We start from the raw sequence: 16460 nt of genomic DNA on the forward strand, positions 1-16460 counted from the left end.
TCCCCAGATTCCTGAACCGTATATGGCCGCGGAGACACATTTAGCCTTGTAAATTATGGTCAGTTCCTTCACAGGTCTACCTCCTATTTTAGCCGCAAAGTTATTCAGTGCTCCTACAGCCCGCGAGAACGCTAAGTTTCTTGCCCTCACGGCGGTGTGCCAATTGCCTCTCCTATCGAAGTTTATACCTAGGTAGGAGAATTGGTCGGTGGTCTCAATCCTCCTGCCCTCGAGGAATATTGAGCAGGATGCTTTCTCGGAACCATGCCCACAGGCCATAGTGAAAGTTTTCGTGATGTTTATACTTAGGCCCTTATCTTTCATATAGTTGGAAAATTTCAGAACGGCTCTCTGTAGGCCTACCTTGGTTCGGGACATAATGGCAGCGTCATCTGCATAGAGGAGTATTGGCACCGACTGCCCCTTAATCACTGGGTAATCGATCTGTGACTCTTTAAGGTGATTGCCTATGGAGTTTATATATAGGGTGGATAGTAGGGATGCTAATATGCACCCCTGTCTCACGCCCCTTCTAATGGGGAACTTGTCCGAGCACTCTCCATGAGTGCAGTACCTTACCCTGGCTCCATATAATTCCTTGATGAATGTAAGGATTTGGTTGTCTATGCCCATGTCAGAAAGTCGAAGGCTGAGCTCAAGTCAACGAAAGTGATGTAAAGATTGTCCTTCTTAGCTTGAGTGTATTTTGATATAACAAGGGACAGGTTTAATCCCTGTTCAACTGTGCCTTTACCAGTTCTGAATCCGTACTGGAAGCTGGAAATAATATCACCCTCCTCCGCTCAAATTTGAATTTGATTTAAAATTATGCGGCCTGCTACCTTCATTAAGGCATCGAGAATGGAAATTGGCCGATAGCAAATAGGGTTGTTCCTGTCTCCTTTTTTGAAGATGGGAACAACTATTGCTTTGGTCCAAGTAGGTTTGAAACCATGGGCATTTGCGCTATTCAAGACGTTGGCTAACATGGGGGTCCAGAGATCAATTTCAGTTTTAAAGACATCTATTGGAACCCCGTCCGGGCCCGGGGCTTTGCCTGAGGGGCTTTGTTTAATTGCAGAAGTAACTTCTTCACAGGTGAAGGTGATGCCCAACGGGAATACATCCGCAGTGTGGATATCATAATCCTCTCGTGTTGTTGCTAATGTAGAGACTACAAAAACGAGGGAATTTGCATTGTCATAAAGACGTTTAAAGTGCTTTACCCAGGTTTCGCCATTAATGGCGATATCTAGTGTGTCTGTCTGCTTATTCTGCAAATGAGGGGCATTGACAGCCTTCCAAAAGGCGGTCATATCCCTGTTTTTTGAGGCATTATTCAGGGCTGACAACGCCTCTAATTTCAAGGATTGTTTCCTGGTTTTGACTGCCCTGGAATATAGCTTTCTGGCTAGGTGGATCTCCATCTGGGATCTCGGAGATGTATGCAGTGCCTTTGTTAAAGCTTTAAGTGCTTTTGTGCAGTTGTTATCAAACCAGCCATTTGGTCGGTTTGATGCAGAGCGATATTCCCTAGTCAGAAGCTTTTTATTTCAAGTTGAATTTTTAGGAAGGAACCCAGGACTTTTCCTGGGGTTTCTGTGAGAGACAGACAAGTGTAGATTTCTTCCCTGGATTTCGATACTAAGTTTGTTAACAGTCTCGCTGGATCCACCTTATTCCATTTAATAGAATAACCGTTTCTACGCCCTAAATTGATCTCTGGTTGATATAAAAATGTGTCCCCCCGAGCCTGTTCTTGCCCCTCCAGTTTTAGAGAAAAGGAGATCGGGTAATGATCTCCATAAATGGCATCCAATGTTTCCCATGAGGTCACTATCCGGGCATGGGTTTTTGATAAAAGAGTGAAACCTATTATAGAGTTACAAGCCCTCCCATGAAATGTTGGCTGGAAGTGGGCGGTTGGGGAGCATAGCTCATTAATATAGGATAAATTAAAATGAAAGATCATTTTATTAAATATATGGCCTGATGTGGAGTGAATTAAATGGGTTGGATTGTCGTCCTTGTGCTCACCTAGGCCGCACAAGCCCTTCGAGGAGTTAGGACAGACGGTACAATTGAAGTCACCTACCCAGATCAATAACAACTCCCCTCCTATCTGGACCTTAATGATGGTAACACTTTGCATCAAGTTGTTAGTGACCTTTTCCAGGATGTGTATAGGCACGTTATTGTAAAAGTTAATTAAAATCATATTCTTGGCATTACCCCATTTGAGTGTTAAAATCTGATAATATTCAGTGGACAAATTCCTGAGTACTTTAAGCCCACCTGTGGTGGTGACATACGTGCACAAGCCTCCTTTGTTTCTTCCCTGGGAAGTTGATTGTGCAGAAGCGTGAAAGGTCTGACATCCAAGTAAATGGATTTCATCTAGGGTCCAGGTTTCCTGGAAGCAGAGAACATTGTAGTTGGCAACTAAATCGAGCAATGAATTTTGGGAGACTTTGTTTACTAAGCCTGCTACATTCCAGGATATAATGTTATGGGTAGGTTTAATTAACTTGGGAGTTTTGTTTTTGTTCAGTTCCCTGTCGACCATGATCTGGCTAGATGGAGGGGGATGTATGACGTTACAACGCATGCTTTTACCACTCATGCTGTTACAACGCAAGTATTACAACGCAAACCTTTACAACGCATTACACTTGGGGGTGCTGGATAGTGAATAGTTTAATTTACTATTCCAACTCCAGTCCCCGTGGACACTAGGGAAGGTGTTGAATAGTAAATTAAAACTATTCCCTATCCTAGAGCGCCCCCCAGTGTAATGCCTTGTAAAGGTTTTCATTTTAATCCTTGTGTTGTATCAGCACTGCGTGGTAAAAGTTTAGTTGTAAAGGATGTTTCCCGATGGAGGTGCTTCCCTAGGTTGATATTCGGTTCGTGCCCTAGAATCCAACGGTGGGTTAACTAGATCCTTGTTGGTCAGATGGTTTAAAGGTCTCTCGATCGACGCTTCCCTGTCTGTATTTTTATCCTGCGCTCTGTCTAAAGGTGAGTTACTCTGTATGCTAGTCTGGTATACGGAGGGCTCTAGGCCTACGCTTTGCACCTTCCCCGCTTCGACAACCGTCTTCTGTCAGTCTTGGTCGTCCAAGTCTGCTAAGGGTTCGTAAAAATTTCCTAGGGGAATTGACCAGTGCGGGTTAAACTTTGCCCGATGTTGTCTACCCAGATGATGGAGTAATGGTCTGGGTTTACCTGGTCGTGGTTGATATAATGGTGCCTTGGAATAAAAGGGTCTAGATGGATAAAATCTGGAGTTATGGTTGAGATTTTCTAAGGTATCTCGGATATCGGTGGTGGCTGATGAAATTGTGGAGGCCATTAGAGATGGGGGATAAAAGTAGCTCAGGTCACGGGTTGATATGCCACCCTCCCCTCTCTCCAGGTACCAGTCAATTATATGGGTAACAACCCTCCGGTCTCTAAATTTGATGATTACAACATCCCCCTGAATGTCTTTAGCTCTGGGTCCCACCCATGATAATCTCCTCGCAAAGGCTATTTCCCCGTTTAGATTAGGGGCAGTGGTCTGTTGTTGATTAACCAATGGATCGCTTCATTTTTAAGAGCTCTGTAATTTTCAGTCCCCCCTTCTCCCAGCTCTGGGACCCCAGTGAGCATAGTAACGTAAGGGGCTGCCTCTGGTGGTAAATCTATGTGTTTCCCAGGTCTATGTGTATCGGTAGGTGGAATAGATGCCCTCATTTTTGGAGCATTGCTTGTTTTAGAAGTATTCGTGGGCCCCCCTATTCCCGGTTCCCTAGGTGGCTTAGGGACGTTCTCTTTACTAGCGGGCGCTAGTAACGCCTCTGCTATTTGTGGGGGGGATTCGCTTGTGGTGTTGGTTTTTACAGGTAGCTGATCATGATACACATTTGGTGGATGGTGTGATGTCAGTTTTTTGAGGTTCTCGCTATTGGAATGGGTAATATCCAGTATTGAGGACATTTGGTCACCCAACCTCCTGACTCGCTCTATGAGTGGTAACAGCAGGGATTTTACCAAGTGTTCCATACTTTCTAGTATGCCTTCATTTGAGGGAGTTACAGGGAGAGATGTCTTGAGCATAGTATGGGAGACATGGGTTCCTTGTTTCTTAGTAGGGATTTTCCGAGATCTTATTGACTTTGCTAGTCTACCCAAATGGCTTGCCTTTAAATGTGGCCCCTTGGTCTAAGTGTGGGGACAGAACCCTATTGGTCTTTTTCGTTCTACCGAGTTTGCTAGACAGGAAAGAGGGAGACTCTCCCAGGCTAGAGTCTGAAGAGGAGTCCAGGTTAACCATATCAATATCTTCCCCCTTGGAGAGTTGTGTTGTGTCTGAGCGATCCTGTAGAAGTAAAGGGGTGCCTGGGTCATATGAGGGGTTGGTTCCTATAGATTGGATGGGCTGGGAGATTGCTGTTTGAATAGAGCCCAGAGAGGAGCGTTTATTAGAATGAAGTTCTATGGACATGCGATGTTCTGCATCTGAAATATCAGGATCTAACTTATTTGTGGCCTTTAGACATTGCTTACTTAACAGTTCCAGTGATATATATAGCGTAGAGAATAGTTTAACCAAGTGCAATGTTATGGAAAGTTGTTAGGACACTGGGCGAAGTCTCTTACTTTTCAGCCGGTATCGTGGGGCCAAGAGATATGGCCAGCCTGGCCTCGTCTGGCCTAGAACGGCGGCAGACGATCCCGCCCTTGTCCCGGGCTTAGCCCGGCGTGCCCCGCGCGCGTGATCCCGCGACGCGGGTATGAAGCGTGATTTATGGCGCGGGCGATGATGTTGTCGGCTTGAGCCGCAGTGCCCCCTGGGAAGACTAGTCCTCCTCCAGCGGCCGCTCCAAGTGACAGTGCGGCGGTGGGAGGACTAGCGGGCGAGCAAACAGCAGGGGGTAAGCAAGTTCCAAAGTTCCAGCGCGAGCCCAGAGTCACGTTATGCCCAGCAAGTATAAGGGAGACACCCGCTCCATAAATGTGAAGCACGATTTATAGTGCCTCCAGGCGCAGGCGATGATGTTGTCGGCTTGAGCCGCAGTGCCCCCTGGGAAGGCTAGTCCTCCTCTCAGCGGCCGCTTCAGGTGACAGTACGGCGGCGGGAGGACTAGTGGGTGAGCAAACAGCAGATGGTAAGCAAGTTCCAAAGTTCCAGCGCGAGCCCTGAGTCACGTTATGCCCAGCAAGTATAAGGGAGACACCCGCTCCACCGATGTGAAGCGCGATTTATAGCGCCTCCAGGCGCGGGCGATGACGTTGCCGGCTTGAGCCGCAGTGCCCCCTAGTAAGGCTAGTCCTCCTCTCAGCGGCCGCTCCAGGTGACAGTGCGGCGGCGGGAGGACTAGCGGGCAAGCAAACAGCAGGGGGTAAGCAAGTTCCAAAGTTCCAGCGCGAGCCCAGAGTCACGTTATGCCCAGCAAGTATAAGGGAGACATTTGAAATGTCCAAATTAGGATTCCCAGTATCCTATGCGGGAAGTTCATCCTATTTATCATGCCGAAATACCAGAATTAAGAAATGATCAGGATCAAGTAACTAGAGCTCGTGTGGAGGCACGATTTTAGGAGCAATGGGTCTATACCCCTTGGAAAAGGAGTGAGCTCCTTTCCCTGAAGTCGCAACTCCCCGACCCCCACAAAAATCCTACTGCTTACTATAAAGAGCTCACTGAGGCTGCCTCTTCGGCTGTTATGACCCTGGCTGACATAGAGTTATTTTTCGGTTTACTAGTCCCTGTCGATCAGGATCATGCCACAGAGTTGGGAGGGACTTGGGATCAGATCAAAGAATGGGACAAGGATCGAAAGCCTGAGAATAGACCTAAACCTGAAATATTGGCTTTGCCAGGTCAAATTATTACCTACATGCATTCCTTAATTCCGCCCTGTAAGGTGGATTGGGACAAATTGACATCATGTAAACAGAAAAAGGACCAGAGCGTTTCGGATTTCTTCACCAGATTTGAAGGTGTGTTTATTGACTTTAGTGGACAGGACTTGTCAGTGGAAGGTGGTATACGATTATTTGTTAATCGTTTCATGACAAATCTGTTACCCGAGATCTCCGCGCGGCTACAAGCAGCTGAGAGTACTTGGACCACTTCCACACCGTTGGTTATACTGAGTATGGCTCAGTATTATGAACCTAGGGAAAATGAGAGCAAAGATAAGTCCGAAAAGAAAGCAAAGGATCTTAAGACTAGTGTATTGCTTCAGCAAGTTATCAGGGGACAAGGCAGAGACAGAGGCGGTAGAGGGTCCGTCCTGAGGGGGGCGGGAACAGGACGAGGCAGAGGTCCAGCTGTTGCTTTGGGAATAAACTAATGCACTTACTGTAAACAGGAAGGGCATTGGCGAGCTCAGTGTCCATTGTTGCTGGTTCAGAATGGAGCAGTAAGAGGGAGAGGGAGAGGCCGAGGTGGTGTGGATCAAAGTGATATGCGAAGAGAAGAAACAACGCATGGTGAGTCTGAAAAGAATTACTTCGATAATCCGAGAGGTAGGCAGTATTACAATGAAGATTGTGTGATTGAAGGGGCCGATGGATATGTTTACACATAGGACAGCCACGGACAGAGTGAGGGCCAGGTGTCAGTACCCGTTGATCAGCAAGGGCCTTATGTGAGAGGGTGGTTGATGGGGACTTCTGAAAACGTTCTAGTTGATACGGGTGCGATGAATAGTTATTGCTCGTTTGCTGGTCCCAGGGGCTGCTCTGTCCGGGCAGAATAATGTTTCGGTGGGATTTTCTGGAATCCCGGTGGTGAGCCCCATTTCTAAACCTATCCCATTTACAATTGGTCCGGTCACGGTGGACTCTCCGTTTTTGTTAACTTCGCATTGCGGAGAAAATATATTAGGGTTGGATTTGCTAAAGAAACTGCATGCAAAGATTCATTGTTCCCCTGATGGTGTTTATTTGACCATACAATCTCCCGGTAAACATACATTACAATGCTTTGCTAAAAATGAGCCTCTCCCTCCGGAGCTCGCTGCTATGCCATCGACCCTGTGGGCGACCGGGGATGCGGATGTTAGTCTGTTGAAGATTTCGCCTGTTTCTATTACTCTGAAACCAAATGTTCGTTTACCACATATACCTCAGTACAAAATTTCACCGGCTGGTGAAAGGGCTCTGCTCGCTATTATCCAGGACCTGATTGATAAGGGCATAGTGGAAGAAACGGCTGCCAATGTATGTAATAGTCCTATATTGCGGATTTTGAAAAAGGCCCCTGTTGGAAGTGATCCCGACCATGTTGATACTTACAGTTTTGTAATTGACCTGCGAGAAATTAATAAAATAGTGGTGCCGCAGTACCCTGTGGTTTCTGACATCACTACTATTCTCACTATGATTCCTCCCACTGCCAAGTACTTCTCAGTTATTGATCTAAAGAATGCTTTCTTTAGCATTCTAATCCATCCTGATAGCCGTCATATTTTCGGCTTCTCGTTATCTGGGGCCAGCTTCCGGTTTTGTCACGCTCCCCAGGGGTACACTGAGAGTCCTAGCATTCATAGCCAAGCTTTGAAAGCAGTATTGGATGATTTGACCATGCCCGCTGGTAATGTGCTCCTCCAGTATGTAAACAATTTGTTGGTGGCTTCTGATACTGAGGAAGGTTGTAAGGAAGCCACTGTTAAATTGTTGTCTCACTTGGCAGCCAATAGTAATAAGGTATCCCTCTCCAAATTCCAATGTTGTCGACAGGAGGTGACTTATCTTGGTCATCTACTGTCAAAAGAGGGGAGGAGACTAACCCCTGATGTGTGACTACCATCTCTAATATGTCTGTACCACGTACTTAGCGTGATGTTCGTGCATTTCTTGGTATAACCTCTTACTGTCGCCAATGGATTCCTAATTTTTCTCTTCTGACTAAACCTCTCTTTTACTTAACCACTAAGGATGTGCATGAACCTTTACCCTGAACTGATTAATGTCAGGAAGCTTTTGACTCTTTAAAATCTGGGCTTTGTTCTGCACCCGTCTTGGGTACTCCTGACTACCGAAAACCTTTTGTGCTTTCTGTACACGAGGTGGACGGTTGTTCGCTTTCTGTGTTAACCCAAAGATTTGGTGATAAGCAAAGACCTTGTGCTTATTTCTCAGCGGTGTTCGATAACGTCGCCAGGGCACTTCCTAGCTGTTTAGGGGCTGCTGCTGCTGTCGCAGTGGCCATTCGACAATCAGAAGGGCTCGTTCTGAATACTGACCTCACAGTGATGGTACCGCACGTTGTGGATACATTATTGAACAAAACAAAGACTCAGCACCTTACGAGTGCGCGTCTTACTGGATACGAATTGACTTTGTTTGCTCCCCATATTACAATTAAGCGGTGTGCCACTCTGAATCCTGCCACGTTGCTACCCCTCCCTTCGGACGAGAAAAACAACGACGTACATGATTGTATATTTCGGAACGAAGGAACGGGTAGATCTCACAGACATTCCTCTATCTGACCCCCAAGGGGAATTGTATGTGGATGGCTCTTGTTTCAAATTACCAGATGGCACGACAACAGTTGCATATGCGATTACGACCCTCCACACTGTAGTTGAGGCTTCTCGAGTACCCTATCAGTCAGCACAGGCAGCTGAGCTAGTGACATTGCTGCGGGCCTTTGAGTTGAGTGAAGGATTGAGAGTAAACATTTACACAGATAGCCAATATGCCTTCGGCGTGGCTCATAGTGTCGGCCGGCTGTGGGCGGAGAGGGGTTTTCTCACTTTCCATGGTCAAAGAATACAGCATGGCCCTTTGATTTTATGATTACTAACAGCATTGACATTACCAGAGAAGGTGGCTGTAGTTAAATGCAGTGCACATAAGACAGTAGTAGATGTAGTAGGTGAGGGAAATGCCTTTGCTGATCAGGTAGCAAAGGAAACTGCCAAATCCAAAATGTCTTCGATGTTTGTAACTACCTCTGCAAGGTGGGTTGCGGAAACAGAATTGTTTGACAACACTATGGAGAGTGTCCGAGAGATACAGACAGAAGCTACTCCTGCTGAACTGGCTCATTGGGAAAGGGAAGTGGGGAGATTAGATGAAAACGATTGTTGGGTATATTTGACGGAAAAACAGAGATGGTTGTTGCCCAATGCATTGGTTAATACTGTAGTAACTATGGCACATGGTTTAGCACACATCGGGCAAAGGGCATTTGTGCACTTTTGGATCCTGTGTGGAATAATCCTAATATCCCAACGACTGCTGCCCATTTGGTTTAATATTGCATGGTTTGTTTACGACACAATCCCGGAGGCAGGGAGCCTGTTCTCAGTGGGAATTTTGCACCACTACCTTTTGAGGTGCTCCAAATGGATTATATCCAACTGGAGCACGTGAATAATCTAAAGTATGTCCTGGTCGTGGTGTGCGCCTTTAGTAAATGGGTGGAGGCCTACCCGACCAAAGAAAATGCTGCTTTGGCAAAAGCAAAAGCTTTGATAAAGGAGTTCTTCCCACGTTACGGATTACCTCGGGTGATCTGGACAGATAACGGGGACACTTTAATGCAGATCTTATCAGTCATGTGTGTAATGGGTTGCAAATTAAGCAGAAGTTTCATGCTGCTCGACACCCCCAGTCTGCGGGACTGGTTGAGAAGTATAATGTAATACTGAAATTGAAATTGGCCAAAATCCCAGAGGGTACTGGGCTGAAGTGGCCCGATGCCTTACCATTAGCATTGATGTCTTTACGAGTTACTCCACATTCCCGATCTGGCTCGTCAACGTATGAGGTCGTCTTTGGACGACCAGCTAATGTTTGGGGTGTCCCAAGACCCAGAACTTTTCGTGATATTGATTATCCTTTGATGACAGATTATCTGTATGCGTTGACTAAAGATCTCCGTTCCATTCATCAACAGATATCAGCAGTGTTGCAGCCCCTGCCAGAGGGTCCTGGACACAGTTTGGAGCCAGGACAGTGGTTTCTGGTCCGCAACTATCAGCGAAACTCCAGCTTGTACCCTCGGTGGTCCAAACCTCACCAGATTCTTTTGGCCACGCGGACTGCGGTGAAGGTGGACGGCAAGAGACGTTAAAAAGTTGCTTCTCCCGCTTCCTTATGATCAGCGGAACCTGGAAGGAATTTTGACCCAGTAGAGCGAACGAGCCCCTCGCTTTGTCCCTTTTTCTGATGCCCTGGAAGTTCGAGAAGGGCAAGGAGAAGGAGCAGTGGTCACCAGATCATGGTGTCACTGGCTCAATCTGTCAGTACATCCGCATTCAGCTTTAGGTCATGCATGCAACGCGTGGCGGAGTGGATGATTCTCAACTCCCTAAAGCTGAATGGCGACAAGACAGAGGTCTTGGTCTTTGGTAAAGACCAAGACATGTGGTCGAGCGAGTGGTGGCCTTCAACTCTTGGCATCTGCCCCACTGTCTCCCAATCGGCCAGAAACCTAGGCGTTATTTTTGACACCTCACTTTCCATGACGCTCCAAGTGAATAGGACCGTGGCCACCTGCTGGGGTGTTATCAAGATCCTAAAGAAAATCCTCCATTATCTCTCCTTCCAGGCGCGCAAACAGATTGCAATTGCTCTTGTTGGATCCAGACTCAATTATTGTAATTCTTTGTATGTGGAGTCCAACAAGGGCCTTATCCATCGATTGCAAACTGTACAGAACGCCGCTGCGCGCTTCGTCTTGGCTCTTCCTATAGCATCATCTGCCACTACTGCTAGGAGAGATCTCCACTGGCTCCCTGTCCAGTTTAGAATTTCCTTTAAGCTCCTATGTCTCACATATAGAGCACTTGCGGCTGGCCCTGTAGACGCACTTGGTACCTTGCTTACCCGTTATGTACCCACGAGATGCCTGCGATCAGCCGGGTTACATCAATTGGTAGTGCCTCGTGCTAGACTGACCAGATGGGGAGCAAGAGCTTTTTCTGTTGTCACTCCCCAGCTCTGGAACTCTCTTCCGTTGGAAATAAAAATCCTACCCTCCATCGATTTGTTTAAAAAAGCCTTGAAAACCTGGTTTTTCACCAGAGCGTACCAATGAGATACTGCTGTCTGATCCGGCTTGTTTTAGTATTTGATTTAGGCGCCTTGACGCCCATTGGGCTAAGTTAGCGCGATACAAGATACAATTCATTCATTCATTCATTCATTCAGTGGGCTCGGAAGGGGCTTCGTCATCCGCACCAGTAACTGCTCCAGTTTCTGTTGCCCCTACAGTTGAACAAAAGGTTCATGATATCCCTGTTGCAACGGATGTACCCTCCTCTGTTTTATTCTCTGATTAGGAAACGCCTGGCCATGTTCGATACAATCTGCGGCCCAGAAAACAACACGGTACCCCGGATGGAGATGGAAGGAGATAGGGAAATACTTGAGTAATAGGGTTGGTTAGAAACCTTCCTGGGGTACTGAGCGAGACACTGGACTGAACACGTTGAGAGCCTGGAACATTTTGTTTGCTATGTTCACAAAGATAGACTGAATTTCCTGAAAAAGGGGCCCAGGTTGTGTTTTTCTTCAAGGGTTGTATGAAAACATAACTCCAACGCGAGGATTTGTTTGGGTTTTCTTTGTGATGAACGATAGGAGCCTGCCTGTGAGGCTCTAGACGGAAACAGGAAAGAAGAACCCTCTGGCAGGTTGGACTGCATTGCCCGAGTTTAGTCCTGGACTTTTAGCTAGCATGTACCCTTTTGCCCGTTTTGTTCCCGAAGAGGAACGCCCTCTTGCACCGCGTTATTACCCTACATATATGCCTATCTTTTCTAGTTGGACCATGCGTGTCAAAGTAGCCTTTGTGGTCACAATAGCGATTTTGTTAATACTATTGATGAGTGTGTTTGTATTTTTGGAATTTCGGCATCCTATGCATACTGTTTTAGGAACAACTACCCCGCCTCCAGAACATTTATTTTATACTTTAGCCCCGCAGAAGGAAAGGCACCGTCATACTTATACTAAAAATGTATTTGTTGAAATGCTTCATCAAACGCATAGTGCTACGAATACAACAAACTGTTGGATTTTCGGCCTTCATCAATGCATAAACATGATCTATTTATCTCCCTGCCATTATCATATTTAGGAAGTTGTGAAGCTTGGTTCAGATTGTGATCTATGATGTACATGCATTATACTGTAGATACTAAACGATATTCAGAAAAAGACTATGAGATGATCCTAGCATACATAGAAGAACACCAAGGGTTTGACCCACAGGGAAATTAAGCGGAAGGGTCATTAGATCCGAATGCTTGAATGAATGTATATACCGAGCATGAAAATGTTACCTGGTTGAAAAATGAAATACTCGACTTTGAAGAGTTTAATTTTACCCAGTATTTTCAGCAATTTCAGGAAAAAAATGTTACGGATGACAAAGCAATTCCAGTGCCCATATAAAACAGTACCTCAGCATTCTGTGTCCAGGGAGCAGGATACATTTCAGTAGGAGAAAGTCGATGTAATTATACCTATCGACTGCGCACCTTCAGTAGTCCTCCATTGTTGACTCCCCTAATGTATATTTCGTTTGTGGAGAAAATGCATATACATGGCTTCCCCGTGGTTGGGCTGGCCATTGTTATTTGTCCTTTTTGTATCCTCCAGTATACATAGCGCCCTCTAATTATCATAAGGATCATCGATTAGATAAACGGAGCCTGTCACTTGTCCGAGATACGAGAGAGATTGATACCACTGGCATAGATCAAACAGATACTCATGAGCAACATTTTATTGACATTGCGAAGGGGGTGTTTCCTATTTGGGGTCCCATCACTACCAGTAAGGAAGTGAGGCGTCTGTCTAGAGTAGTCAAAGGGTGATCAATACCACTGCAGGTATATTGACCAATCTAACCGTAGAACTTCAAGCGACGAGACTCGTCTCGCTTCAGAATAGAATGGTTTTAAATGTTATCCTGGCCGACCGAGGAGGAGCATGTCCCGTGATCGGCAGCTCCTGTTGTGTATATATACCTCTGTTCATCTGGCCATTCAAAAGTTACACCATTTGGCCTACGAAGTGCATGTCGATACTGGTACCTGGTCTTTATCCGTGGTTTTGGGGTTTGTTGTCTACCAGGGGATGGAAAATTTTGATGGTACTAGCGGGTATAGCTGGTATCATATTCACCTGCTGTCTTTCCATACATTGTGGGCCTGCTTGTTGCTCTTACTGTGCTGCTAAGCTCGTCTCTTTTGTGACAAGTCCTTCTCCGGCAGCAGTAAAAGCTCAATTAGTTCAGCAGGAAATAAGGATATCATGCAGATTGATGAAGGGATTTTTGAAGACTGATTTCCCTTTTAATTAGCTACATCATGCTAAAAGGGTTGTTCTGAGGGATAAAAATCATATTCCCCTATATTAGCAGTATTAGTCATATCTAGATATTGTGTTAGCATGATGTATCTATATACTCTTTGCGTTTTATATGCATAATGCCTAACCTACATCTGTTTTAGTTAGTTGATAAGGGTATATGCTGTTCATGTGTTTCGTTTACATCGAGTAGGCCGAGAACCATACAGACGCCATCTTCTCTCTGCCTGTGCTAGGCCTGAGCAGTGATCACGTGTTACTCTCCGATAGTTGTCAGTCCCCAGTTTAGTTGAGTTACTGAGAGAAGCTGTATGCACACCAATCTTCGTCTGTCCAGGGACTCAAGGTTGAATCTGGCTTTGGGTGTGATAAGCGCATTCCAGAAGGCACCGTGCCTGCACTCCCGGGCACCGGGACTGAATGGGAGTCACCCCTCCTGACCTCCCCAATAATAACTAAACAGAGCTTTGAACTAATCATGTGTGCCATATATGGTCCTTCCTTGAGGCCCAAGAGCCAAGTGTTTTTCCATTTACGGCGACTTCATGTACTGTGCTGAAAGTATATATGTGCTGTTTTGACTGTAAGCCAGCAGTCTTCTCTGCGCGCCTGATGGTGAGGGTTGAAGAGGCTCCTCTATAGAGTATTTTGCATAATAAACGATTGAACTTTCTTCACTGCCAACTGACTGGTTATTTGGTAATTGGTATGGGGGCTATTGGTAGGTATAGCTCCTTATGTTATTTTTACGGTACGTCACATACTTCTACTAAACAACACTACCTGAAAAATTACAATCCCGCAATGAGTCCCACCCATGCTATACATTCCCAAACTTTGCATCACATCGTTACAACCCTACCACTCCCTTTCTTTCGTATGCCCCTCCCGTAATTTAAAAAAAACTGCAAACTACACATGGTGGTACACACATGGTGGTGGGTGTAATAATTCTTTATTTAGATATAAAACATATCTTTAAAAGGTTTCTCAAGTCACACTATGTACAGTTTTATAAATGAGAAATGTGGTGGGTGTTGCCCTGCCTCTAATCTTCCCTAGTCTCAACCGTCTTCTTAGACACTATCTCACAGTTTCCATTCATTTTCAGTGTGCTAAATCAAAATAGTTCAATTTCCCCCTTTTACGGTGATTATTAGGTGTCAGTGTGTACTTATCTAGTTCTCTCCTGTTAAACAGAGTTCTCCCCTAACCCTTCTCCGCTGTCCACAAACATGCCATTGGGAGATATCTATGTGGTTCAATACAGTCTTAGCAATAGTCCAAGTATGGGGCTGGGCAGGAGGATCCAGTTATCTCATCTTCCCCAGAGTTGTCTCCGTCACGGACATCTCTCAGCATGGAGTGGGCTGTGGTGTACAAGTAATATTTACAGCATAGTCCATGTTACTTCCCCCATTCTTCCCTTGTCCTCAGCATTGGTGGTAGGGTTTTGAAGCAGTTCAGGTCGTAACCACCGTCTTATTGTTCCTCAAGGTCCAGTGCGTTTTTGTCCTTGTTGGAAGCATTTTTGGGGAGATCCTTCTTGCTGCTTGCTCCTCATCTCTTCTTGATGAACTGAAATGCCGTCTTGAAGTCAGTGAAAAAGAGAGCTTTCCCGTTCGACATAACTCGCAGTTTGACAGGGAACATCATGCTGCATTCCATTTTTAGCTCTCATAGTTTTCTCTGCACAGGCATAAACTGGCGACGGGCTGCTTGGACTTGTGTGAAGTCAAGGGAAATGGATAACTCCATACCCACGAAGCGCAATGTTTGTAGCTCCTTAGCTTTCTGCAGAGCAGCATCTCGGTCTCTATAATTTAGGAGTTTGGCAATTATTGGGCAGGGGTTGGCACCCAGAACAGGTTTCGGTGTTAGAGCACGATGGGCACATTCCACCACAAAGATCTCTGAAAACGTGTCACTGTCCATCATGCATAAAAGTGTGCGCTCCACAAACTGTTCCATATTCGTTATGTTGGCGGATTCTGCGACGCCCACTATGCATTATGTTGTTCCGCCTGGAGCGTGCTTCTGGGTCCTCTGTCTTTGCTATCAGGGTGCAAAGCAAACCATCCATTTTCATATTTCTGGCCATTTCTTCATTGATCATATCCTCCGCGTCCGAGATTCTTCTTTCTATGTTATCTAGTCGCTCTGTGTGCTTGACCAGTCTCTCTGACTTTCTATTCATGCGGAATGTAAGGGCTTCTGTTTCTCTGTCTATTTTTGTTAAGCTGGGTTGCATGGCTGCTAGTATTAGCTTTAGGTCTTTGTTTGTGGATGGGTCACTCGTTTTGGGCCAGAGTCCGCGGTGCTATCATTGGCGTCGCTGGACTTAGTTGCCCTACGCGGCTCAAACTGTAACATGGGCTGTGTTTTGTCTACTTTCCCCATACTGATAGTTTGCTGCTGGGTGTCTACGTACTGTCATCGTGGTGTAATGCAGTGAGTGTGCTCTCAGTAGCCTCTCACTTCTGGGGGTGGATTAGCCACCCCTGGTTGCCACTCTTCTGCATTATTTGCTCAATTATCAGTTCCGGGTTATCTTGCTGTGTCCCATGCCTTCCAACGTGCCCGTGCCTATGTAGGCTCAGTTTGAGCCACACAGCGATCCAATTGTTACACATGTAGGCATTCTGTCGCTGCCCTGTTTATTTTGATGCAGGGCTATGTTTTGAGTAGGGGAGCAGGTAATAAGATTAATCCAGTAAGTGTCTTTAGTATGAAGCAATGCCTTCAGAATGTGCCCTTCCTTTTCGCGTCTTTGCAATTGTTACTCAGTCTAGGTTTACGCCTCTGTGATTGCATTTGATATGTATAGTGGCCGCTCTTACACACCAAAACAATCCTGTGCTTATGAGCCACTCTATGTGCAATTACTTCCATGTGTCTCTGGCCCCTTTGCACTATTTTGCGCTAAGCCAACTTACTTCAGGTGTTGTGGGGACGCACTAACCGCATCCCTGGCCCTTGGGTATTTCACAGGGAGGTCATTCCAATTGCTGCGTCACTCGCGGTCTCCGATGTCCTGCAGGCCTCCACACCACACATGACGAGCGCTCCCGCAAGTATCTCCCGCTGCTCTCGGTTGTCCAGTCCTTGCACCTCTCGACTCACCAATGTGG

Source organism: Lissotriton helveticus, chromosome 7 (genome assembly GCF_964261635.1).
Source record: "Lissotriton helveticus chromosome 7, aLisHel1.1, whole genome shotgun sequence".
Classification (NCBI taxonomy): domain Eukaryota; kingdom Metazoa; phylum Chordata; class Amphibia; order Caudata; family Salamandridae; genus Lissotriton; species Lissotriton helveticus.